General features: G+C 40.5%; 1 long non-coding RNA gene across 1 annotated transcript in view; it reads left to right on the top strand.

The window, feature by feature from the left end:
- Window positions 1-26003, top strand: part of LOC105916123 — a 121673-nt gene that overhangs the window by 51248 nt on the left and 44422 nt on the right. The gene's annotated exons all lie outside the window — the stretch shown is intronic.

Below are 26003 nucleotides of genomic sequence, written 5' to 3'. Positions count from 1 at the left end.
TCTGTCACTTTAGGTAGATGACCATCTTGGTTGGATTTTAAATTGTCATATTATTTCCATTTTTATATGATGGGCTGAACAGTGCACCATGAGATCATCAGAGCCTTGGATGTCATTTTACAACCTAATCCTACTTTAAACCTTTCCCCAACTCTGACCTAACTCGTCTGTTCCTTGGGCTTCATGCTGTTGTTTATTCAATAATGCTCTCTGTTTATATTATATATGATATTATATATGATATATATGATATTACGCACACTTCATGTACAATATATGGTTTCCCACTATCCTGATTAAATTCAATAACTTCAACTTTTGTAGTTGTAAGACATGAGTAAGGTCCATCGGGTTTGAATACTTTTCAAAGGCACTGTAATTACATATTCTATTTGTTGCAGCAGTTTGGGCTTCCCTGGCTACTGTAGCATTGTGAACTTGCACCGATAACGCACGGAAACTCCAACTACAAATACCCAGGCAATGGGAATCACCGGAATAGCTTTAGAAAGTAAAGTTGTTGAACGCACCTCAAACTGCGTAAAAGAGACACCACTCCTATATTGTCAGTTTTAAAAGTTTCACTTGATTTGTAATCGATGACATGAGGAGGATTGGCTTGTGGCACTGATTTAAGTCCTCATTTGCTCCTGGAGGAGATTTAAAATGTAGTGAGTGGAAGGGAATGATCTCCATTTGGGATTATATGTAATTGAAAATGTCCAACTGAAAACCTCTGTTGGCTAAATGGCATAATGACTTCAGCTCCGAGGCAAAGGGCACTTGCTTGTATGTTCGAGTGGGTAATGTGGGAGAGGAGAGAAAGTAAGAGCAGGCGTGCTCTCTCTCTCTCTCTCTCTCTCTCTCTCTCTCTCTCTCTCTCTCTCTCTCTCTCTCTCTCTCTCTCTCTCTCTCTCTCTCTCTCTCTCTCTCTCTCTCTGAGGGGATTTCTCCTCGCTGCTCCTGCAGCTGCTCCGCTCGCTGACTGAGTGGCCCTCTCGTCTCTACCGCAGCCCTTCATCTCCCCGAGGTCACATGACTCTTTTAAGACCCAACCTTAGACCCTTCAACGACTCGTCATCTGGGGTTGCTATGGCGACGTATGTCATCAGGACCAATGTGGCGTGTTGAAGGTTTATTTTTAACTGCCAGCTTAGCGGGCTGGAATGAGGGACGAAGTAAAGCCGTCAGGAAGTTGGGGGCGGGGTGGGGTGGGTGGGGGGGGGGGGGGGGGGGGGGGAGTTCTGGGGACGTTTAGGGGCTTCCAGTGGGGCTTCCCAGCTTGTACGGGAGATCATGCCAAGGGTGTCCTTGTAGGAATGCGAAACGTCTATCTTCGTGATCTGTTAATACGACATTATGTCACGCCGGACCCTGGAAAGTCAGTTAACAAGTAATCCTGACAACTGGAGAAGGGGGAATTCAGCGTGCTAAATGTGCTCCGAGTGGCAACCTCGGATAATTTGTGGGTGTTTTTCCGCTTCCTTTGAAACTGAAGCCTAAACATCAGCACCTGTTTTACCCTCGACTCTTTCCAAAGCAGCCGTCTGCATTCGCGTATGCATTCATTTTCTTGCTTGTTGAAGCTGCTCTAATTCAGAACTTTCGGTTCCTTGTAACTGAAATAGTTTCCATGCGTTGTGGCTTTCTGGCGCACAGCCTTTTTAGGAAACCATGTGAAGAAATGAGCCTAATTAAGATTCTCCAGTGTGTTTCTAAAGCCACCCAGACATTCATGATTTACTTCACTGTTATGTCGCGAGAATGCGCCGGTCCAGTGGAAAGTTCTTGTTTATCTGTTCCTACGTCTTGTGGTCAAGGCTGAGAGCGGGGAGTGAAGCCTCCCTATCTCGTCAGGGGCCCGTTTGGGGCTTCATGCACATGGAGATCGAAAGACACCTGCAGGAACGGGAAGTAGCATTTCCAAATATTTTCTCAGAAATTCCTTTGCCCTTATCAGTGCTGCTGGCATTTTAAAGTGGACAGAAAGAAAAGACAAAGCAAGCTATCACCGTTGGCACGAGAGGCATAGCTGTGGGGGGGGGGATTCTGACCCTATTAATAGGGTTAATTGCATCTCATCTGGGAACTTGTACAGCAGTCCAGGAGGTCACTGTGGCACAGAGCTGGCATTCCCATTTCAGGATTGGATGAGGTCCAAGAGCACGTTCAGTTTCCAAACAAGTGTTCTTTCTACATTTCTTCAGTTTTATCGTTTGTTTCTGTGATCAACAACATTATTTTGCTTTCTCAGCTTGAGTAGCTACACAGACCTGTAGTCAAGAAGTCGCACCGATGGAATCTGTCTGAAAATATCAACACAAAGTAGCTGTTTTTTTCTTCTTCTCATAAATCAGCACTTTCTCCCAGCGCTGATCTAATGAAACCTAAGGACAGACGAGAAACTGAGTCATCAACATCTCAGTCTGGGAAGGGATTATCAAGCCGTTTCTGAGGCTTTGGAACTTCAGTGAGAGTCATAATCCCTTAATGTAGAAAATATGGAGCAGCTGACCAAAATCTACACCAAGAGTGCATTGAAGAGTCATCGAGGAGGTCGCCAAAGAGCCCAGGACAAACTTAAAAGAATTGCAGGCCTCAATAACCTCATTTAAGTTCACGATTCAACAATGAAACTCTTACACGGATGTCATTTTTGCAGAGTGAGTTAGTGTAAAGCACTGCTGACCCAAAAAAGGAAAATCATGCCAAAGGTTGTCTTAGATTCTTCAAAATGACAAAAGCGGAATTTTTTTGGGAAGGTGCGTCTATCCTGTTGGGTCTGGGATTTCAGAAAAAGATCAATATACCTACAGTGAACCATGTTGGTGAATGTGTGAAGGTCTTTATTGCTTCCAGACCAGTTTGATTTGTCATAATTAATGGGACCAAGATTTCTCCTTTGGTAGAGAATGCTTGGTTACTGGTCTGTGATACTAAACTTAAAAACACATTGATATAAGACAAATTTCTTGTCATTGAAAACTCTTAATGCCAGTTTCCTCCAAAGGTGTAATGGCCAGTTATGCATTATGTTAAGGAACAATTATTTTCATATAGGGTCAGGCTGGTTTGGTCAGCTATTCTGTCAGTTTTCAAATAACAGTTTCATTTTTAAGCATGCTTTGTTTTCTGCTTATCCTTTTCACTATAATTTATTTGAAACACTTAAATGTGACAAAATGCAAAGCCAGAAGAGCTATTTAAACAATGAATACTTTTTTGATGTATGTCGTACTTTTTCAAACAAAAGTGGTTCTTATAGTGCTCAACAAAGACAAAATGGTACATTAAAACAGATGTAACAAACCAACGTTTAAAAGGAGTTAGTTTTGATTGAAAGAAGAATACTGTAATATCAAATTTGAAGGAGAGAATGGTGTAGTTTTAAAATCTAGGGCTGTGATAAAAAAATAACAAAGATGTAAGAAAAGGCCATTTAAAGGGAATAAAAGGACTTTTAATTACTGAATTAAGAGTCCTTTACATTACTGTTGCGACACTAAACTTTGTTGCTTTTGCATTTTTCTTTTTTTTCATGTTTTTCAGTTGTTCAAAGACTTGAGAGATGATCCCATGTTCAGCCTGTTACATCTGTCTGTAATTTTGTCTGTTAATCTGAAATAATATGTAGAATGTCTGCACACTGAGGATATTTGGTTTTAATAAACTCATCCAAATACAGTGGCTTACAAAAGTATTCACAGCCCTTGAACTTTTCCACATTTTGTCACATCACAAGCACAAACATCAATATATTTTATTGGAATCTTATGTGAAAGACCAACACAAAGTGGTTGACCATTGTAAAGTGGAAAAAAAGTTATACACCATTAAAAAAAAAAAAAGGTACAAATAAAAAAACTGAAAAGTCCATTGTGCAAAGTACTCAGCCCCATTTTCTCTGAGTGCAACCAATTGCCCTCAGAAGTTGCCTGATGATTGCTAACGACTGTATCTGTGTTTAATCTAATCTCAGTACAAATACAGCTGCTCTGTGACGGCCTCAGAGGTTAAGAGATTATTGGGGAGCAAACAGCATCATGAAGTTCACGGAACACACCATACCAGGGAAAACGTTGTGGAGAAGTTTATAGCAGGTTTAAGCTATAAAAGGCTTTGAAAATCTCACGGGGCGCTATTCAGTCCATCATCCAATGGAAAGAGTATAGCACAACTTTAACCTTACCAAGACAAGGCCGTCCACCTAAACTTACAGGCCGAGCAAGAAGAGCACTGATCAGAGATGCAGCCAAGAGGCCCATGGTGACTCTGGAAGTACTGCAGTACATAAAATTACAATAAAATATATTTGTTTGCGGTTTTAATGTGACTATGTTGAAAAGTTCAAGGGATATGAATACTTTTGCAAGCCTCTATAAACCTTCCTCAGGAAAACAAACCTTGCCATGATCATCTAAGCCACAAAGCATTTGCCCCTAGGGCACCCACATGGCAAGCAACGCCCCTGAGCATAGATATCAACAAACTACAGTCTGTCAGATATCATGTAAACCGCAGAAAGCAGTGACCTTGATTTAAATTACATGTTCCAATCTCTATACTAAGAAGCTGTGCTTGATGGTGTCAAACGCAGCTCCGAAGCCCAACGATTCGCACAAACACCATTGTCTGAAGCAACAAGTACATCCATTGTTTCCCTAATTAATGCATAGATGCTCTGCCTGTCTCTCGCATTCATTTTGAATTCTTTGGCCAGCCCAGTCTAGCAAATAATTATGTACATTAGTCACCATCAGCAAAACCTATGTAATGGTTTTACACAGTATGTGGAGCTTTTTTTTTTTTTTTTTACAGACCAGTTAATGTCACGTTTTGAAATTGTCACTTGATCTCTGAGCTCTCGCCATAAAGCCACTGTTCTTGGCTGACTGGTATGACAGCCATGCGGGTAAAGCGGATGAAACCAGCTTCCGGAAGACATTGTGAAATATCAATTACCCAAGTACCCAGTCCAAGTGTTGTTTTGATAATGAAGCTATGTGATGGTATATTATTAGAGACTGTGTCCTTGCCTTCCAGTCTTTAGTTATTCCTTCTCATGAGGCCAAGAGTCTGTTTCATGATTTTGTGACCGCAAATTTTAAAACACTTTTTTTTTCCTGTGGATAGGAGGAATCCACTTCGTCAGCCATTTGGTTCTGTGTATCTCGCCCCAGTTTTCCTGGACACAGGCTATTCCGGGAAAGTGCGAGTGCTCACTTGATCCTTTTTTGTGTGCGTTAATAAGCAGTCACAAACAATTCAATTCAATTTTATTTATATAGCACCGATTCCCAACACGTGTCATCTCAAGGCACTTTACAAAGTCAAATTCAATCAAATCATCCAGACAGATCGGTCAGAACGTTTCCCGTCTAAGGAAACCCAGCAGATTGCATTGAATCTTGACGAGCAACATTAACTCCTCCTGAAAGAGGACAGTTGTCTGCACACACAGGATCCAGGAAGCATTTCTATGTTAGGAAGGGTAATGGTTGATGATCTGCCCTATTGGATGTTGTCACAGCTAACAGAACCTCAGACCAGGTGTGCCTACTACACCTGGTTTAGGGGAAGCTTCACAATTCCACTCCCTGTGAAACTCCCAAACTATTGAATAGGGCTTTTCGCAAATGACGTCAAATTGCTAAATTTCGAACAGTTCGGTGTGCATGTGCCACGGCCATTTTAGATTTGGAAAAACGTTGAGCAGTAATGCTTGAATATATCTGTCTTGAATATCACCTCAACGGACAAAAACCCTGTTGCGTTTTCTGCTGGAGTGACTTGTGATACGATGATCGTCACCATACGTTGTTTTTTCTTTATTAATTTTTCCTGAAACCCAAAGAAATGCCGAGACATGTCAACGTTGGATGTGAGCTTGTAAGTGAGAGGAAAATGTGACCATCGATATGTGCTGTCTACCTTTTGTCAGTGGTAAGGAGCCAACAGTTTGAATGTCCAGACCCGATACCAGCGACTGCAACGTTTGTGCGGGGACGTTTGACTTTTTCTTAGGGGAATGAAAATACCATCATACAATCCATGACATCCCTCATCATCGAGATCGTAAACACACCACACGCTGGTGGTTGTCAACCGGGATGTTTGTGTATATGTGACCTTCAGTGATGCATAGTCTGTCTAATCTAAGCAACTCTGGGTTTGTTTGAGGGGTCTGGCATCTCTCACTGCTGCCCCTGGTCAAAAAAAACACACCTGCAGATTTCTATGCTCTGAGCCGGTGGCAGTTTTGCGGCTCAGTGTGGTGGATTGCTTGTTGCGCTTGTTTTGGGTGTGTTCTCTTAGAGCTGGTCACTTGTTTCTTTTGCAAAAATCCTGCAATGCAGATCAACAGCCATACGCCTTTCGCTGCGCCACTCATATGTAATTATAGAATTCTATAATTATAGAATTATAGAATTTTTATTCTTGGAAATTTATGACATGGCGGAGCCAGTAAAAAAAAAAAAAAAAGCAGAAGAGAAGACCTTTGTCCAAAGAGTAATGGAAGAGAAATCACAGAGGAGAGAAATTGGGCAAGGTGTTTACTCTGTGGGGAGACCTGAAACAACAACAAGCATGCAAAACTGATGCAGACATGGCAATCTTATTGGACTGTTAGGGTTGTTATTGTGACTTTAGAGAGATTGATTTCACCTCATGAGAACAATGAAAAACTCTTTTACTCGAGAGGCAGACTTACACTTCACTGACTTGAACACAAGTAACAATTTGCAGCAAAAAGGTTTATTGTTCACTAGCTTACGTTTTGTAATACCACTCACCTGACAGTTTCTTGTGACATGCGTCTTCCAGTTTCTTTGAAAGTGATAGAGCGGGGCACGTGGAGGCCGGCCGGGGTTTACGACAGGGCTATTTTCAAAAGGTCATGTAGGGGGAGCACTACTCGAAAAAGACTTGGTGCTACTTTAAAGTTTATTTTTTTTAGATGAGGCCTATTGTGATTTAAAACATAGCATAATAATAATAATAGTAATAATAATAATAATAATAAAAATGTATTTATTTATTTGTATTAGCTGTAATTCTACATGGATTCAGTGGGTTTCTTCCTCTATTTGATCTTGTGCGAGAGGAGAGGACAGCCGTTCCTTTTGCTCACTTTGAGGCTTCTCCATTTCAGCCGATGTTTAAGCTGTTCTATTGTGTTTCTCGATTAAAGCATGTTAAAATGAAGCTCCAGGGACGTCATTATCTTCCAAAATGTTTGGTATCCCACATGTTGCCATTCTAGTTTGTACCCTGCTTGTCCAAACAACCTGGCAACTCAAGCTCTCTCTCGGCAAATATGACGTCATTGGCGAAAAGCCCCATCGATTTCACTTGGCAGTTCTCTCAAAGTTGCAGTTTCCCCCGCTGCTGCTGCTGCTGCACCTTTTCCCACACTTCTTCCTTCCACTCGATTTTCTGTTAATATGCTTGGATACAGCACTCTGTGAACAACCAGCTTCTTCAGCAATATGCTTTTGTGGCTTCTCCTCCTTGTGAATAGTGTCAATGAATGACTGATGAACATCTGTCAAGTCAGCAGTATTCCCCATGATCGCGTAGTCTACGAACTCAGAGTGAGAGACCGTTTAAATGCTTAGCAAACCTTTGCAGGTGTCTAGAGTTGATGAGACACAGAATATGAAACTTGTAGCATCGGATTGTTACAAGCTTTGTACTTTACACAAATAAAACTTGCCAATTCCTATAAGCCTTAAATTTAAATTAAAAAAAAATAATTTAAACAACTTTTTCATTTATCAATGCTGTAACCGTCAAAAGCAACGTAACTGTATTCTCATTCTCGAAGAATAAGTATGCGTCATAGTGCAATTAGTTTTAGCTTTTCCGGCTCTTAAACATCATATTTGCAAATAGAAATGATCAGCGATTGCATTTTCTCTTTCGTTTTCTTATGCAAGATCCTTTTTTCATCATGATTGCCACTTTATTCCGCTAGAGCACGTGTACCAAATGTATCTTTTTCTGCAAAGAACAATTGTACAACAACATGTACAAAATGCAGACCTTTCACGGGACGTTACTATACATTTTTCCCCTTTTGTTTAGCATAGATCCAAGGGTCGTGACCTGTCAGTTTCAACAACTAAGAACAAAAAGATGGAAAATGAGCCAGAGGGAGGGCGGCAGTCTGACTCTGCTGATGCAGAGATTTTTTGTAAAGCGCTCCGCTGTGCCCCTGGGATGTTTGTGATTTTAGTTTAATGGCACCAGCCTTCCAAAGAAGGAACTTGGGGGGAAAAAAAAGCTTTAACAAAAATAATAATAAGAGGAATGAGAATGTTTCACCCCGCAGTGACTTTAAAAAAGTGCGTCCTGCACTAACGCTGATCCAAAATGCTCTTATTTCAGTTATCTCCCTCAGTTGTTCATGTAATAGTCTGCTCCCTGCTTACTGATGCCGACTATGTTGATGTCAGAGCAAAGAGCTCAAGCGGCTTTGGTGGCACGCTGTGTGTGGGGGTGGGGGGGGGGGAGAGAGGTGTTGAAGGTATGAAATAAAAAGAGAACAAGAAATATGAACTCTTTCACATGGCGAAGGCAATGAAGCATGCAAACACTTGCACATCTCGCGCTACAGTTTGTCTTCAGCGTATCATGCTGCAGAGCAGGATTAAGACGCGGCTGCAGCGCGGTGCCAGAAACAAATAGTCTCGCAGCAAAAGTCCTGATCAGATCAGCAGATCGTGTTGACAGGAGGTTTGTGTTACGAACCCGACAGGAAGTAGTCGTGATGTAATGGTCGCGCATGCCATGGTGCAGCTTTATGCAGTGCAACATAGCCAAAGAGCTGCAGGCAGACATTTGTCCTTGAGCACGGGGGCTACTGCCCACACATTGGCTGAATAAACATTTGCTGAGGGATTTCAGAGATTTGGGTAAATAACTGAGGTGCTTGACTATTGGGCAGAGTGAGGTTTTACTCCTATCACATTATTGGTCAGGAATTCATGTTTGGAAGGATTTACAGAAGCTTTAGCTATTGGATGAAACGGTTTTGAGTGCTCTGCTCCGCTGGAGTTTTCGCACAGGGCTTCTTCAGAGGCAGGTTCAATACTGAAATTAAGTTACGTCTCAACTTTCATGGAAAGAGTAGAAACTGATTTTTTTATTATTTTTTTTTTAACTTGATGAAACACAGAAGACGATATTGCTCCACTGAAACAAAATAAAATATTGACTATCCTCCAGACTGTGCTCCTAGATCTATGGTAAAAGCTGTAAACTGATGCACCTTTGTCTACCACACTCCTTTCTTCCACTCGACACTGATATACTTGAATACAGCACTCTGTCTTCTAGACAGCTATGAAGTCGGCGTGCTTCCCCATTATTGTGTAGGCCGTAACATAACATAGTCTGAGAAGCTGAATTTTGGGTTTTCAGAAGCTGTAAGTTATTATAATAAAGATTTAAAGGAATAAATGGCTTTAAGTGGATCGCCCTGTGCATAGTAAATGACGATTCAATACAATAAGAGCTTCCCTTTTTAAAATGAATTATTGGGGGGAAAAATTATATTAACATTTTTTAAGATTCACCTGTAAATAGGACTGCACCTTCCAGGGTTAGGATGACCATAAAAGGGTCCGAAACCCATTTATATGCCCAACTTCAACAATGAATCACAGCCCTCTAAAGAGCTATCACTCTGGGGTTTTTTTTTACTCATGTTTGTAACAGTAAAGCATCCCGAAATTACTCACAAGATCACAAAGAGCTGGATGGATTTTATTTTCACGCATATCCGTGTCTCCATTATTTCTCCCTTTGCAGCAGTCCAAAATAAACAAAGATCCTTGCAACCAGCCTGAGTGGTGTCAGAGTTCTGCTCATTAAGACCAACAAGCTGTGCTCCAGAGATAGCATAAGGGCTATTCACCACTCCCTGGCACTGAGCTGAAAGTAATACCAGGCTGAACTCACGCTGCATCGTTCAGCTGCCCTGCTCCCCGTTTACATCGCCGCATCAGTGCACCGCCAGCAAGGTAACACGACTCAGTGCAGAGACGGCACGAATGGACAGGGACATCTCAGCCCTCGGGTCTCCCCCGGCTGTCAGTCTTATTCACACCCGGTGGATTTTTTTTACCATTGTCTTCAGCATTATGCCCCGTCTGTGGCGGTGTCCTGCCCAAAGTAATGACCTCATCTGACAGCACAGCTGCCAGTGGGCAGCAGACTGCTTATGAAACCAGCCCATTCTATCCCTAAAATTGTGAGGTTGTGCAACTGGAGCAGGAGCAGATTGTGCCCGTGTGTGCAAGTTTTATTTTTTTATTTTTTTTAGATGTGGTAGAAAGTCAGGGATTATGCAATAGGGTTGATATTATTCTGAGCTCCATTGTTCTATTTAAGGGCGCTGTTTTGTATGCGGATGCAGTGCCTGGTCAAAGTATTCACCCCCTTGGATTTTTACCTGTTTTGTTTCATTTATTGTTTTTTATTTTTTTATTTTATTTCATGTGATGGATCTGCACAAAACAGCCTAAACTGAAGTGAAATTAGAAAAAAAAATATATATAAAAGGATTATTTTTTCATTGACACGTCATCTTTGCTATGAAGCCCCTAAAAGGTTTTGGTGCAACCAATTAGCTTCAAAAGCCACATAATTAAGTCATTAAATGAAGTCCACGTGTATAATATTAGTGTCACATGATCTATGATAAATAAACACACCTTTTTTGACAGGCTGGAGTGGCTGAAGCACCACTAAGTATGAGGCATTAAACTTTGAAGACCAAGGAGCTCTCCACACAAGTCAGGGACAAAGTTATTGAAAAGTACAAGTCAGGGTGGGGGTAGAAAAAAAGAGACGTACCCAAATCTTTGATCTTTCCTCGAAGCACAATCAAATCTATCATCTTCAAAGGGAAATCACACGTTACCACAAGAAACCTGCCAAGAGAGAGCCACCCACCAGAACTCACTGATTAAAACCCGCCTTGTCCAGTCTGTGAGGCCAAAAGTAACACTGCAGGAGTTGCAGAGCTCCAAAGCAGAGACGGGTGGATCTGTCCAAAGGACCAGAATAAGCCGTGCGTTCCATAGAGCTGGACTTTATGGAAGAGTGGCCAAAACAAACAACAAATAAGAAGGCACAGTTTGCCAAAAATCATGCATGTAACTCCCCAACTGTACGAAGGAAGGTGCTCTGCTCAGAGGAGACTAAAATTGAACTTTTCGGCCACCTAGGAAAGCTATGTCCGGCGCAAACCCAACACATCCCATCACCCCAAGAACACCATTCCCACAGTGAGACATGGCGGTGGCAGCATCATGCTTTGGGGATGTTTAACAGCAGCAGGGACTGGGAAGCTGGTTTGAGTCGAGGAAAAGATGGATGGTGGTAAACACAGGGATATTTTTGAGCAAAACCTGTATCAGTCTACCTGTGATTTGAGACTGGGAAGGAGATTCACTTTGCAGCAGGACATTGACCCAAAAGCCTACTGCTAAAGCTACACATAAATGATTTAAGAGGAAACAGTAAAATGTGTCGGAATGGCCTAGTTAAAGTCCAGTCCTCAATCCACTGGAGAATCTGTGATTAGACTTGAATGTCACTGTTCTTAAGTGAAAAATATCCAACATGAAGGAACTGGGGCAGTTTCGTCAGTGAAGATGTTGCGAGCTCACATAGACTAACCCAAAGGCACTTGCAGCTGTATTTGCCGGTGGCTCTACAAATACAGTTTAGGTGCACGCTAAAGACTTTTGTCCCATTTGTTGTTTGCTGCACAATAAAAAAAGAAAAAAATATTTTCAAAGTTGGAGACATGTTCTGTAAATGAAATGATGCAAACTGTCATACAATCCATCTAAATTCCAACTTGTGAGGCGACAAAACATGAAAGAAAATGCTGGGGGTGGGGGTGGGGGGGGGTGAATACTTTTGCAAGGTGCTGCGCATGTACATGCTATGACCTCATGCACATATTGAAGTCTGGCCACATGTGAATAATGGATAGCAAAATGATGTGTCAAAGTCCTTGGAGTGGCCTGGAAAAAAGAGTGGAGATTAAATGTGCACCAACACTGACCTCAGCCAGGCCATATTACACACCCACAAACACACAGACGCACGCAATCCCATGGATGTCGTCTGCTTGCGATGGCAGCTCTGACCAATAAGATGAAAGGCTGTAACGGGAGATCAGCAGAGCAGCTTCAATGTAGATTTTATTTATTTTTTTGTTTATTTTGTTTTTACAGATTTCCCTTTAAGCGCTCCTGAAGTTGGTCGCAATTCAATGTAGGTGCTGAATAGGAGTATTTGTCACGGAGAGTCTAAACCAATCTAGGTTAAAAGTAAATTGTAAATCAAAAACTAGGACGTTTACCAGCAGCTCAGATGTTTAGTTTCGTGTTTGAAATTCTGAGATGCAGAGATGCAGCGGCAGAGATGCTTATCTTTGCACATTGTGCCTCCTTTTGTCTGAAATGCCAGGGAGGGAATACAAATTTTCTTTGCAACATAATCTTCTAAAATCCATTTAACACGGGGGTTCAGTAGAAACAAAATAAATTTGTAAATAAAAAAATAAAAAAAAGTGCTGCTCCTTATTTTTTTTATACATTAACAAACTTTATATTTCTGCTCTCCTTTCAAAAATACTATAAATAAGCAGTAATAGCTCTTAAAGTACGGCATAATTGCGCCCCTTGCTTGATCCCCTTTATAGCTCTGCTTTTGTGCATTAAGAACATTCCTCACGCTAATTAGAGGTACACCTTGAGATCTGGCTATTCCTGACAAGAGCCGTGCTTATTCTTCATCTTTCTGCCTCTTCTCACCTTTTGAGTCGAGTACAACAACGACCTCCATGTTGAGCATAAATGAGCTTCCCAGCGCTTTCACACTCTTCCTGTTGCTTTCTTTTATTATTTTAGAAAAAAAAAAGGGTCATGAATGATGAAACACATTTCGCGTCATAATTTGCACAGGTAACAATGTTGGCATGTCAAGCCAAGGCATCTGATCCTCTCTTCCAATGACATGATGGAATATGTTAGCGGGTGTTTGCTTTCACCAGGTGAGGCTGCAATATTGATGAGGAGGGTGAGGCGGTTTTTCCACTGCCTCAACCGCGAGCAGCTCCTCCCCTTGTTGACACCTCTGTCATCATCTGATACGGACGCGGTGCCTGGGCCGCCGCGGCGCCGATTGGGTTGATAAGTCGGGCGGACTGGGTGAAGTGGACGGCGAGGGAGGAGCCGGGACGCGCTATGCATTTTCCATCTGTCATGAAAGTGGAGCAGCTCATTATCGCAAAGTGCTTTCTGATGATCTGACCTGAAACAACAGGCGTGCAGGTGTAGGTGCAGGCGAATGTACATGTAGTATTAATGTGTCCTAGTTGGATCGTTCAGATGCGGTTTGTTCATGCCTCAGACCATGTTTGCGGCCCCATTTATTTAAAAAAAAAAAAAAAAAAAAACTTTGTTCAGGAGCATCAGGTTGTCTGGTTGGGGAACATAATGGACTCCTCTTTACTTGATGCAGATAATGTGGGAGTGTTCAAGCCAAAACATTCAGTGTGGACCGGTTCAAAGCTGGGCGTGACTCAGCTGAGGTGAGATTTGGCCTCTCTAAGTCTGACATCATAGTTGTCAACCAGAAAAAGCAGGTGCACCACTCCTTCCAGGTCAAGGGTCGGTCTCAGATTCAGGAGGAGAAGCGTCCCAATGTCTTCTTCAGGTTTGATGGTATGATGGAACAGGATATGGTTCGAAGGATTCGGGCCTTGTCTGCACCAATGTGGACGTTTCTCTGGTCCGCTGTGGGGAGGAAAAAGCAGAGCCAAAAAGCAGTTTCCAATCTACAGCCCTGACCTTCTTCTATTGTTATGAGAAACAGATCATGACCAGAGCAAGATCCCAAATGCAAGCAGTTAAAATCTGCCGTCATTCGTAAAGCGCCCGGCAATGCATGAATGCCCTCCAGCGCATTCATGCCGCTCCTCCTCCTTCCCCTGAGAATGGAACAACAGATTAAATATTTATCTCTTTGAGAAAACTAAGTTTCTCCACAGGTTCCACAAACTCCAACGGTGTTGTGAAGAAGCTCTGTTTAGAGTAGAATAATGCAGGCCAGATTTGACCTTGATCGTTCTGCTTGTCTTGATGCCAGAAAAGCCAATTTTCACAGAAAGAATAAAGATCTCAAACTGAGTTTGAAATAACACAATGTGAATTCTAGATGATGAAATTCAGTGCAAAGTCTTTGGGAGAACAAATGTTTCCAGATGTGTCTCTTTTATATCTGGAGATTCGCAGAGAACTGAGTTTCATCTCGACTGGTCTTGACTGGCGACCCGCTGGTTGGAAACTCAAAAGTCTGATCTCTTTCAGATCACCAAACTTTCCAATCCCACGTATACTTTACCAAACCATGCTGGCCTGCCCAAAGGTCTTTGGTATGAATAATTGTTGCTGTGGGAAGAAATAACCGTAACCCATCACCAGTAGGGTGTTTGAAAATTAAATCAGAAGAAGCTATTTAAATGCTAACGGTAAATTCTCGTGGATGCATGGGGACTGTTACTTCAGGTTGCAACTATAGTGCTCGTCATTTAGCTTCTTTAAAGTTTTATACTTTTGCTGTTTCAGTTGTTTCATATCCAACTTTAACGGGTAGAAAACAGAACCATCTGCCACATGATTTTGGTTCTCGGTTTGAAAGAGTTGGTGACACTGAGCAGACTAGAGCAGATACCAGGAAGGGCCAGAGTACAAATGAGCATCCTTTGTCCAGCGAATGTCTTGTAATGCCCAAAGATCGCAAGATAATATTATTGGACCTTTTCCAACCATTATCAATTAACAAATATATCAAAATAACATTTTTTTCTGCAAGAGATTAGACTTTTTATGGCAGTTGTAAATCAATCTCAAACGCTGCTAAGTACTGTCATGGTTACAGCAGATGGATTACTTGTGAAGCAGTAATGTATTGAGAATCAAGTTATAACCTGAGAGTTAGGTTGTCCTCATCCGTCTTTAGGCTTTATATATTTTATTTTATTTTTGTGGCAGAATTAAGACAAGGCATATGCTCTGTGGATGTCTCTCCTGTACATGTTGGAATAAATGTAAGCAATTTCCTGGGTGCTATTTCTGTAAACTTAATCCACAGGGTTTAATGTCCCTGTTGACAATTCATTCAGCGTGCAAGTTTGTGAATGCTTTAGGGCACAGCTTAGGCAGTGTCAGCCTTATATAGGTCTTCTGACGGTGTTTCAGAGGAGCTGAGAAGAAAATGGAAGCTCAGCAGGGAGAGTATGACAATGGCAAATTAAATCTCAAGGGACCTTGCAGACGGACGATAATAAAGGACATGCATGTCCATCTAAAGGTAATGGCTTTTTTTTTCTCTCTTTTTTCATCCTTCAACAACAGCCTAGGAAAGATGTTAGCGTGCTGACTTTTAAAAGAGTTCTAAAATTGTACTTATACCATCAAAATCCAAGATCCGAGGTCGCAAACTTTATGACAATGATTTGCAGCCTCTTATGAATCTGTCAGCAGGCTTTACCACTTGTGCCTCCAGTGGAATTAACTTCCCATCCTTGCTCCGCCGCGATGATTGATTTCGAGGCCCGCCTGCAAACCTGTCCGGGCTGTAGCTGGCAAAGGAATCTGTTTTTAATAATACGTTTCAGGCAGTCGGTCTGAAAAGATACAGTAGAGCGTGCTAGTCGGTGTTTGCAGTGTTCTCAGCTTTGCAACGCTGGAGTTTTGTCATACTTGATGGTTTAATCAGCGAGACGGCCGCAGCTTCCTTAAACATGTCATGCTTGACCGTGAAAACAGGAGTGCAGCTAGGTTCCAAAGATGTTTGTGAAATAGTTTGTCCGAGGCGGCAAAACCTGCTGATGTTTAGGTAACATATAGCATATCTTCTCTCTTTTTCTGTTGCAGTATCTGAGCTATAAATTGACAAATGTCACATATTCTTTCTGTTCCTCCACCCAAAAGGAGAAGATGCATGGAACGGCAGGGCACCTTTCTGTAACGCCGCTTCAACGTTCACTGCTTAGCAGAAAAATGTTTTCCCTGTCTTTGTTGTGTTGAGGGGAACAATCAAAGAGCATCATAAATTTGAAGCTGCTGGTCTCGACAGCAATCCTTGCAGTGCACCAGAGATTAGGTGGGCTACAAACATTAAAACCTTTGTCACACATCAGGTTTCCTGACATTTTCTCACTTTTTTTCAGTTTTTTTTATTATTTTTTTTTTCGTTATTCTGGAAAAAGTCCTGATGCATAGCCTGAACACATTTCATCAATGATGGCACAAACTGTGCCAGAACCATTGGCAGATGAAAGAGCTGAGTATTCAAAGCAAATGTTAGAGGGAATCACAATTCACCGCCACAGACGGAACACAAAAAATATTCTAGGGTATTGGAAAGGAAGCTGGGACTGACTGTCAAATCTTGGATTAAACCTTGAATTTGCTTTGGCTGCTAACCGTATCTTTACCCTTGCAGGGGACCCCTGGTAGTTTCTTGAGAGTGGGGTTGTCCTAAGACAGCTTAGGTCTATTTCATAATTCCTATTGTCTGACTGCAAAGCCCATGTAACGTAAAACTTGCCATCTCTACACACTGGAGGAGTCGTTGGACACCCACATGCACTAAAGCAGGGGTGTCAAACTAATTTCTATATGGGGCCACTTTGGCATCATGAAGTCATTAAAAGGGCCGCTTGCCTGTGTAGAAACGATACTTTTCATTTCATAATTTCACTCCAGTTCACATAGTAGTATAAAAAATGCACAGTAATATAAAAGTAGCACCCTTAGGCCCAGTTTATACAGTTTATCTGCAAAAAAAGTTGATATTGGGGTCAGTTACACTTACAGGAGGCACAGTTTTAGCCACTTTATACACTTTAAAAGGATATATGCCTTTTTTTGGCTCTCGAGGGCCGGATAATTTACCTTGACGGGCCGGATTTGGCCCGCGGGCCTTGAGTTTAAAACCTGTGCACTAAAGATTTTCTTGACCATGTTGACTGTACATGACTGCAGGGACGATAGTACCCTAAGTCCAAGGGGAGGCATCAAAAGCACAAAGACAAATGAAGGGTGAGACATTGAGGTGAAGAAGAAAAACATGTTTTTCTGATGTTTTCTCTGGGCCAAACTGACTCAAATCCACCTTGATATTCTGATAAGGAATCACCTTTTTTTTGGTTCTTTACTTCTCTGCGTAGACGTTGTATAAAGTAGTTGATCTATGAGGCAGTGAAATGAGATTGATCAGCTAACCTAAAAACTTCATAAATAGGTGAGCATGCTTTTCTGTGAGGACCAGTCACCTTGCATACATGGACACTGGCAGGTATATTGAGTATTTTATGATAAGGATTCCTTGACCCAAAGGGAGCTTTTGGGGTGGTGAGGATGCTTTAAAACGCTGTGAAGTTCTTGTATATAACCAAAGTATAAGTCTGCATTCTCAGTACAAAGTTAATCTTTTTCCCTCGTGGGCTGGACTAAGCCTAGGCTAGATTCCTAAAGCCTAGTCGTGGATGGGAGGGGGGCCAATTTGAAAATGTCCAGGATGTGTTTTGCTTTTTTGCAGATGATGTGGTTTTGATCATATTTTCTAGTCCATTTCCTTCAGCCTGGACTGGGTTGGTTGCAGACAAATATGAAGCAACCAGGATAAATGGGGACTCCTCCAATGCTTCTCAACCAGACATGGGCAGATCGCTTCCTTAATGTTGGGGTTCAATCTTTGTCTCAGGTGCAGGAGTTAAAGTATCAACTGTAGGTGTCGTGTTCACGAGTGATGGGAGAATTAGCAGGAGATTGGTAGATGATTGTGAGCCTTTTCTATGTTAATGTTTCATTCTTTAATTTAAAAAAAAAAGCTAAACTATAAGTAATGCGCTTGATATATGCATCCATCTCCATTCTGACCTGAATTATGATGACTGGATCATAACTGAAAGATGATCCTGAGTAAGCAGCTGTCTTTAGGGCTTGTCTTAATGAACAGCAGCAATTCATTTGGTGTATTTCAATTAATTTATATTATTAATGTAAAAAAGAAAAGTGCAATAAACATTTGCTCAGTCTGCTGTAGACAATAATTGCCAGCAGTCTTTCTAGAATGCAGTTGTCTGTAATGTAGCTGTAGGACATAGGTGATGACATCATACACACCCACCAGGGAAGCATAGAGAGCATTAAATACAGCAGCAGTTTACTGGCTTCCTATTTGTGTCCTTATCAGTTCTGCCTCTTATCGCTTTTTATAGACAAAGTAATCACCATTTGAACTTTGGCCAAAAATAATCCAAGCTTGATCTCTCCTCCTCTCCTATCTCTACTGTCTAGTTCTCATTAGAAACCCTACTTGTCAGCTAGTTTCCTTCCTTTCCTATAAACAGACCTTACCTATAGCAATTTGAACCATTAAATTTTCATTGAGGTTAATAGGAAACTAAGCGTTATACAGCTGCAGCTTGCTTGGTCTTTGTTTTTTACAAGCACATGATTGGCCAAAGGTGTCAGTGCAGTGACGGGGGGCCAAGGGTAAAGTGTGTTTTCTCCCAGATAAGATGGAAGGTGCAGTTTTTGCTTACATCGTCTTTTTTGAACAGTGCTGCCAAACATGCCAAAGATATCTTCCTTTAGTGTAAAGGTCTGTGTTGTTTGCTTTGTTCTTGCATGTAATGTGTGGAAGATAAATAGGGAAAGTACCTGGAAAGGAAAAGAAGTGGAGTTGAGTGCTTGAGTGTGCCAGTTCATTAAATGGATTGCAGATCATTGGTCGTGTTGAATGCCTCTGTCCTCACGCTGTAGATGAGCCATCTTTCAGAACTGGGCGCATTTTAAGGGACCAGTTATGAGTCATTTGAACTTTTGAATATTGTGAGGAGTGGGAGACGGGTCAAAACTATGCACTAAATAACCTTTTATTGCTTTTACAGCATGTTGATAAGCTTTTAATAGCTTCAGTTCAAGCTTCCATTAAAGAGCTGCAAAAAAAATAATAAAATAAAAACATAAAAATACCTGCTGCACAGAGTTAACATCAGTAGATTTGGGTGTAAGAGTGGGTTTGATTGATTTAAAGGTTAAACAATAATCAGCGTGGGGATAATTCTCTGAGGAATTAACATCCACAGTTGCATAATGCTTTTCTGATCCAACCACAGTTGACTCACAGGATGATAGTCTTGCAGCAATAAGGCACTGGATTCGGTTCCCAGCTGGGATGTGGCTGCTTAGATTTTACATTTTGTCCTGATACCTCTTTTTTTCCCCAAGGCATATGTTGGGTTAAGTAAGATTCCAAATTTCAATTGCGAAGCTGTGGCTTGTTGTTAAACGGGTTGATCACGCTTGAAAAGCATCCGGTGTGGCTAAATTAGGATGTTTTGCTTTGACTAGGCCAACTATTTAAATTGTTATTAGAAAACAGCATTTTGTATTTACTAATAAAATTATTTTCCCACAATTTTTTAATTTTTTTTATTTTACCAACACATGAACTGCTCAAAGGTTGCTGCCGATAATGAACTCTTGGACTCGAGCCGTGTGTTGTACACAAACACGACGGTCTGTCCCTGGTTCATCTGGACTTCCTCATAACTACCCTGAGGGCTTACTGGACCTTGGCATTCTTCTCACTCAGCACACGGAGTCTAGCCGCTCGCCCGTGTCGGGGCATGACAGCAGCGTTACTGCTTCGCTGCAACATGTTAACACTTGCAGCATGATGAGCGGTGGCACCGGGACAGGTAATGATGTAAGTCTCTGCGCTGTCACACTGGCCAAGGCTCCTTGCCTAGACGACATCTTCTCCCTCAGTATTTATGAAAGAGTGTTAAAGTGCAGAACAGAACTCCTGGAGAAAAAAAAAAAATAAAAAATCTAGTCAAGGATGAAAACTTCACTAAATTAAACCGAAACATTTTCTCCTAGCAGCTGGAAGTACAGGCTTTATGAAAAGAGCTCACTAAATTACAGAAAATTATTGCAATTAGAGGCTTCTTGTCATATTAGTTATGGGATAAAATGATGGCGCTTTTATGCATGTGTAGCAAAGGACCCATTTCATAAAAGAGCCGTTTTGTGTTTAATCTTTCCATCACTTTTTTTTTTACAAAGTCAAAATGTTTAGAAATGCTTTTTATTTTATTTTTTGTCTGTTTTCTGCAGAATAAATTGTCCGACAGAAGCATCTGCAGAAGTGGTTGCTTCTTTTTTTTTTTTGCCAGGGGGGTTTTATTTAAGACTGTTTGCACCTTGTGTCAGGGGATGTTCTGAATGAGATGGGAAGCAGAAGGCACCAGAGGATGTCCTGTAATAAACTTGGATTTTAAGAAAAAAATGTATACGGATGTGCTGATTAGGAAGTTTTGGATCAGCCTGCTCAGATAAGTGTTAAAATACCAGGATTAGGTTGTGTAAACAACCTGGTGAGCTTCATGTGACACCTTTTTTTTTTCTCCAATACAGTTTGCAGTAAAACATCACAAGATCACCCCTTCAATTTATTTCATTCGTTTGGCTTAATTGGCAGGTTTAATGTAATAAATCATGGGCTATTTTCCTGTTCTTGAATAGTACTGCTACTCATACAGCCAAATTTGCGTTCTGTTTTCCAGATATAGTTTTTACACTCAATATTTTATACATGCATGCTATAGCTATGAGTAAATTGACTAAAAAAACAGAATAAAAACGGAAAGCCACTGGTACTGCAACGAAAAAGACTAATAGTATATATTTCCAGTTGCCGATGCATTAAAAATACCTTTTTTAATCCCGAAAGAAACATTTTCTGAACACTGCAGGATAAGATATGAAAAATGTTACTGAAATCAAGTGATTAAAAGTATATCTGGTTATCTGTGTTATGATTTTTATTTCCCAGAATCCCTTATTAAATTTTCCCTGATCAGTTTTTAAGAATTTCAGAAACGTTGTCCTTGCCTTTAATTTAATTTCCTCTGATCAGATTGGAGGTTAATTCCTCTAAAGTAGGACAGATCAAATTAATGTAAACCAGTTGTGATGATTACCTCTCCAGATTATAGGAGAGCAGGGCTAATTAAACCCCTTCCTACCTTCTCTCCCTAGATTTCCTTTTTCTAATGCCACGTCCTTGTATTTACCAAAAATTCCTTGTGTTCTAGTTGGCGTGCCAACTTTGTCCAAAATAATTGGGCACCTATGACTGTAAATTGTACCTTTTTTGTTTTTAATAGCCAGACTGAGCCAAACATGTTGGCCAAGTAAACATCTCTGACATTGTCTTAATTAAATCTGTAATACTGAGAGACGCACTTTGTAATGTAATGTAACACATAGAAAAAAAAAACTACCATGGATGAACATAGCTGTATACTTAAAAGGAAATAAACCAGCGTAGAAATAAATCGCAGGAAAAGTCTAAGTAGGTAATATTCCTACGTTTACCTGGAACGTTTTGGATTTGCAAATAGGATTAGTTGATTTTTATTTATTTATTTATAGTCATACCAGTTAGAAATAGTCCAAAGCTCGTATTTTCTGTTTACTGAAATATATTTTAAATCATCAGCATCTGTTTACTGCAGTCTGTGGCAAAAAAAGTAGTAAATCCTTCAGCTAAAGTAATATTGTAGGGTTTAAAAGGTTTTTCTTTTGAAGCAAATTACGACACACACGCACACACACAACCCTTTGTCTATAAATTTTAAGTTAAGAAATGACTTGATGTTGTTGTTTTGTTTGTTTTCTTCCCTTTAATTGATAAGAAAGAAATTTAGTAGTAATTGTGCTTTTTCTTTGTTAGGCAGATTTTCTCAATTTCTAGCAACAAAAGCAAGCCTTGTGCTTGGAGTTCTGTCAGTGAAAGTTTGAGGGCCTCAAACAGCCCTGTGCAGAGCCGGCCCAAGGCATAAGCGTACTAAGCCCCTGCTCTGGGCCCCCAAACCTTTAAGGTCCTCCCATAAATGCCGGAACTATAACCTGGACCAAAGATCTAAAATGTGTGATTTTACTCATTGAGAATAAGAATGCTGTTAAGTTTGGTTTGACAGTTTCAGCAAACATGAATAAAAAAAAAAAAGTGTAAAGAATTGTTTAAAATTTACATTTAAGGTTTAAAGAATTTGGCAACTTTACTTTGTAAAACTGCAAAGAACAACTTTCATTGTTTTGTTTTTTTGTGTTTTTTGTTTCTTTGTTTGATGGTTGTGCTAGCATAGTTACAATCCAATGCTACGAGATTCATCTTTTGTGTCTGAGCTGGGTTAGTTCACAAATACATCTCAGCAAATATTTACCAATTAATTGCGATTGCTTACAAGAAAAGCAAATTAAACCTGGCCCCCGTCCACAGTCCACTAAATTTGTATCACAATGCTGTTGTTGGTGGTAATGAGCTTAACAGACGGGCCCCAAATCAATTGCTGCTCCCATTGAACCTTGGGCCGTCCCTGGCCCTGAGTTTAGTATCCAAAATGGCTGCAGGTTATAGAAAATATATTGAACTATTTATTATTTTGAATGTTTGTATCTGATTAAAAGTAGTACCAACCATAGTTCTTGACAGCTGCTATCTCTGAACACGTTCCCGTAGGGTTCTAGCATAAGAAATGGAGAAAGAAGCAATGTCATCGGCTTGTGCTGCTCCTAGCAGTTGGTGCTGGTAGCAGATTGATCAGGATTAAACGGTGATCGGTGCATAAGACGCTTTCCGTTCAGTGGGTTGACGTTGGAAGAGAAAATTACATATGTTTTTGTTCATGTTTTGATTATTTTTGGTATATCAAAATATATTTAGAATACAATAATTGGGGGAACGTTTTTCCATTTTCAGGACACTTTGTTTCATCTACATTTTCATGTTCTATTGTCAGAAAAGCAACATTATGGTTGGATCCTTGTGTCTCTCATGGTGCCTTTATAAACTGTGCTCTGCTCTGGCTGAACTATAATCTGTGCTCTGTGTGCGTCTGTAAAAGAGGGAGAGTAATCCTGGTGTGTCTGATGCGGTAGGACTTATCTGTGTGTGCGCGCGTGTGTGTCTGTGTGTCTGCATCCAAACACCGTTGTACTCCTTACCATGTTTGAATGCAGCATTCAGACCGATATCCTCTGTTTCTGTCATATATGCAACAACAGACACGCACGGTGGGCAAGATTGGACCTGTGAGTCCACTGTCATGCCCCTGATTTCCATCCCTTTCATCACATCTCCACCTTCAGTTTATTTTTCATGTTTTTCATGTTCTTTCTTTCCCTTTCCTTGACTGTATGTGCCCTTTAACAGCAGGTCATGGAGTGGATGGCTGCTGCGCCAACAATCTGGCGGGCTGTCAAGCAAAGAGCCAGAAAGACTGCGTGATAGCTTGGCTAGATGATTCCAACTCTACATATTTTAGAAAATGAAGCCCTCTCTTGTAGTAAATTCCCTTGGCTTGAGGGGAGTTTTGAGTAGAGACCAGCTATAATACATGAATATAACTGTACATAAATATGTCCTTTGTATGCATATCAGTGCATAACACACAATCCCCCGGCTCTAGTGTGAAGTTTGATTAAACTGTTGAAAATTATGCAGCGAGGTGAAAAGGGCAAGATCGATACTGCCAATAGCAGCAGCGTCTTGAAGTGGGCATTTTTAAAATATATATTTAAGTTAACAGTGTTTAAAACAACACCAGAAAGTTAAAATGGGTCTATGATATCAGCTTAGATGCATGTGTTTACCAGCAATCCTCAGACAAACTTAAACGCTTATTGGTGTGCTTTCTTCATTTCTGATTCCACGTAACGACCAAGACACACTGCAGCACTATTATTTGGAAAAATAATATAAATACCAAGCAGAAAAACCTGTAGCGCTAACAATCTGTCGCTTTCTTGATGTGCTCATGGGTGTCTTGCAAGCAATGATCAGTTTTTGAAGTTCTCGCAGTGTTATAATCTCGAGAGGGAAAATACCAAGGTTGTGTCAAGTTGGATGTGTCGAGATCAGGACCAAAATTCAGCCTAGGATGAGCATAGTGAAGGTTTAATAATATGAACAGAAAGCTTACAGATCTTGCAGAAAGAGGACAAGACGAGAGGCACGGGCAGCGCAACGGGAAGAATTAGTAATGAACACTGACAATCTGAGAGCTTATACACAGAGGAGAGGGTGACAAATAACATTGGATGCAGGTGAGCTTATAAGAGGGATTTAGAGAAGCTGTAGAGAAGACCAGAACAGGGAGGGGGGAGGAAAGGTGAATAAATAACATGGAGGGAATCAAACTGGGCACAAAGGAAATTACAAACCAAGGGGGAAATATGCTAGCACTGATCTTGAGGATACATTCAAATAAGCAGAGAACCAGAACCCAACACATAAGAAAACTAAACTTAATGGAATGAACCGACATGGCAACACCTTTCTAACAATAATAAACACAGAGAAACGATGTATGGCAAGACCTTTTGAAGATTTACGACAAGAAAATGATCAAAACACAAATTAAAACCCAAACACTAAAGGTTCACAACCGGCCAAAGGTATCTACACAAAAATATACAACATGATGTAGATGCTTTTAGTTTTAATAGAAAACCAGCAGTTATCCCTACTGCTGCTAAAATGATACAACATATTGTTTGTTACAGTTATGTTATATATGACAGTTTAACTGAAGATATAAAGAAGAACATACATTGGCTAACTCTGAGCTGTATTTTTTTAAACACTTATTTCATAAATTATCAGTGCCACCCTGCTTGTTACGGAGTAATGCTAGATGTTAAATAAGCTGATAACGCCTGGTTTATTATTCAGGTTACCTGCACAAACAGCAAGCCTGCATCTGGCAGCTTAGCAGACATGATGCACTGTTGTTGCCAGCTGTAGCTGAAAAGCACATTAACTTTTTATAAGAACGATGGGCGGCGCTTCCTTGGTTTCTACACCATAACTGCTCCTGTTTTTTTCACTCAGAATAATCTAAATTTAGTTGAATTTTGTCTTTCTAAGTGAAACGTATAGTAGCCTTCTATCAGCCAGCTGGCTGGCGGTTTGAAGCAGCATTTAGGTGCTTTTCTGTATGCGCCATACGGCCAAATAAAACTCTGGTCACTCTTTCATTGAAAGGACTTTAATACTGCATGAACAATGTTGCAGGAAAATTGTAGAGGTTTAGAAACCATAACTTGTCAAAACCTTGCATGCACTTGAAAAAAAAAAAGCTTTTTGCATTATTGTGCAAAATTATTGCCATTGTATTTCTTCAGGTTTCTTCAGCTTGTTTTTATCTTCATCAGCATTTGAGCACACATATTGTTGTTCATCCATCATAAATTGGCAAGTTATAAATATTGATTTTAAAAGGGGATCACAAAAAACAAAACTAAAAGTGAAAATTTACAATTTTGTAACAAAATTGGCATCGACTTTATCCGAAGCCTAAAAATATCAATATGTTGTCATAGTACATTTGTTTTTGCTGATTTTATTTATCACCTTTTATTGCTACCTTTACTCTGAATGGACTGGTTTTATATGTGAAAGAAACATTAGCAAACAGACGTATCACAGTTTTTTAAAGTCTTTTATGATTTTATGTTTTATTCAAAAAGCAGCTGTACAATGATGGCTCAACAAATGGTGTTTACGGAAAATGGCTAGCTTATCCAAAATTTATTTTGGAAAATTCCAGAGACGTAATGTGTTGCATAGGCCGACTAAATCAAGAAAAGCCTTTCATTATCTGCTTTTCCTAAAATAAATTATTCGGCTGGATTCTAAGTAGTTTCCCTTTTTCAGTATGTGTTTAATAAGTCCCATCTGGCCAGCGGCTCTTTCTGGATACGGACAAACATAGATGGAGGCAGGAAAAAAAAAAAAAAAGGACGCCTGCTGTGAGATCAAATAAGAGATTGAACAAATGCGGCGAATCTAAACTGGCAGGACGGGAGAATATACAAATTTGTATG

This window comes from Fundulus heteroclitus, chromosome 17 (genome assembly GCF_011125445.2).
Source record: "Fundulus heteroclitus isolate FHET01 chromosome 17, MU-UCD_Fhet_4.1, whole genome shotgun sequence".
Classification (NCBI taxonomy): Eukaryota; Metazoa; Chordata; class Actinopteri; order Cyprinodontiformes; family Fundulidae; genus Fundulus; species Fundulus heteroclitus.
Note: the sequence above shows the minus strand (reverse complement) of the source record. Positions and strands in the feature narration are given on the sequence as shown.